The following is a 2,462-nucleotide window of genomic DNA, read 5'->3' on the forward strand; positions in this document are numbered from 1 at the left end:
CTATTTTGAAGGTCTCTATAGATCAAGACTCCTGGTTGAAACTCTTTTCTCTACCACTCATTATAGTAATTGCATATCATCAATTCTACTTGTATCCTCTAATGTCAGCTCCCCACATAAAAGGAGCTTAGCACCTCTTACAGATCCTCTAAAGAAAATCTTGCTGTTGATATATCTACATTTACACAGTATTCACTCTGACATGACAAATCATTGGAGCCTCTTGTTGCTCCCTCCATACATACCACAGCATTTACTTATTTACTTGAAATCTTCCAAGTTCATTACAGCAGAATGTTAGATTCATCTCTAATAATCCTTTTCAAGGAATTAAATCTCATGTTTCTAGAAGAACTTCCGAACTCTGAAGAACTTTCCCTAACATAATTTAATGTTTCTGTTGTTCCAGTATCCTTAAGACCTAGATTCCCTCATCACCGGCCACTGTGTTTCATGAATTGTCTCCCTTTCCTCCCACTCAGCCTGCCTATAAAGTCCCTGGCTAGCTATACTTTGTGAGTTTACCCTAGTTACTGCTGTGATGTCTCAGAGTTCTGAGGAGATTAGTCCCAGGGGGGTGTCTGTGCATATAATCTTCAGGTGGAGAGGAAAATCAGCCTCTACATGAAAGAGTTGAGCACAGTTGTAGCCCTAAAGCTTCCTAGAGAGGAAATTTAAAATCTTCAATGCATGTACTTGGGCACTTCCTTCCTAAATGCCAAGGTAACAGGGAAGAACGGCAGACTTGGGAATTCAATTTACTATAGAGCTTGACTCCACTTTAGGTACCTAGAATCCAGGCAGCTGTCTGGTTTTTCCATTTACTTTTACTTTTTATTTTATGTTTATTTCTTTTTATTGATTTTTTGAGAATTTCATACAATGTAAATTGATCATATTTACTGCCCCCTTTCCTGTTCTTACTAGACTAAACCCCAATGTCTACCTTCCAAATTTTGTGTCCTCTTTATTTCTATCAAAACTAAATTGTGCTGCCCTAATATTCTTGGATGAGTGGCTTTTCGCTGGAGTGTGGTTGGCTTACCAAAGACTACACAGCTAGAAAAGATGGACTCTCCCTCTCCTAGCAGCTATCAGTTGCCAATAACTCTTCAGGTATGGTGGGATTTCATCCCCAACTCCTGTTTCCATGCTTCACTTTGATCTGGCTTCAGCTGGCACAAGTAATTTATTTATTTATTTATTACACTTTATTCACTTTGTATCCCAGCTTCGCCTCCTCCCCATCCCTATCTAATCCCACCCTCCCTCCCTCTTCTCCTATGCTCTTCCCCTAGTCCAGTGATAGGGGAGGTCTTCTTCTTCTTCCATCTGACCCTAGCTTATCAGGTCTCATCAAGACTGGCTGCATTGTCTTCCTCTGTGGCCTGGTAAGGCTGCTCCCTTCTCAGGAGGAGGTGATCAAAGAGCCATCCCTCGAGTTTATGTCAGAAACAGTCCCCGTTCCCATTACTAGGGAACCCTCTTGGACGTTGAGCTGCCATGGGCCACATTTGTGCAGAGGTTCTAGGTTATCTCCATGCATTGTTCTTGTTTAGGGTATGAGTCTTGGAAAAGACCTCTGTGCCCAGATTTTTAGTTCTGTTGCTCTCCTTGTGGAGCTCCTGTCCCTCCAGGTCTTTCTATCTCCCCCTTCTTTCATAAGATTCCCTGCACTCTGCCTAAAGTTTGGCATCTGCTTTGATACCTTGCTGGGTAGAGTCTTTCAGAGGCCCTCTGTAGTAGGCTCCTGTCCTGTTCCCTGTTTTCTCCCTCTTCTGATGTGTATCCGATTTGCCTTTCTGAATGAAGATTGAGCATCTAACCCAGGGTCCCCTTCTTGCTTAGCTCCCTTAGGTGTACAGATTTTAGTATGATTGTCCTATATTATATGTCTAATATCCACTTATAAGTGAGTATATACCCTGTGTGTCTTTCTGCTTCTGTGACACCTCACTCGGGATGATCTTCTCTAGTTCCCACCATTTGCCTGCAAATTTCATGATTTCCTTGTTTTCAATTGCTGAGTAGTATTCCATTGTGTAAACATGTCACCACCGCTGTGAGTTCACATTATCGGTGCTCTACTGTGTCTAGAAGGCACTGCTCCCTATCGTCACACACTGTCTCCTGTTCTTACATTTTTCCTACTCCCTCTTCAACAATGGGGCCTGAGTCCTGGGAGACTATGTAATACTTCTGTTCCACTTAGTGTTGAGCTGTGTATCCTCTCTTATTCTCCGTATTGTAGCTAGTTGTGAGTCTCTGTGCTAATCACAATCTACTGCAAGCTTCTCTGATAATGGTGGAGAGATGAATTTATCTGCAGGTATAGCCATAATTCATTGGCCTTACATCTGTTCATTAACTTTTTCAAATGTCTGATCGTCTTCCATAGAAATCATCTGATTTCATAGCCCACCTAAGAGCCACTTACTCTAAATCTCTCAGACACACAGATT

Source organism: Meriones unguiculatus, chromosome 12, assembly GCF_030254825.1.
Source record: "Meriones unguiculatus strain TT.TT164.6M chromosome 12, Bangor_MerUng_6.1, whole genome shotgun sequence".
Classification (NCBI taxonomy): domain Eukaryota; kingdom Metazoa; phylum Chordata; class Mammalia; order Rodentia; family Muridae; genus Meriones; species Meriones unguiculatus.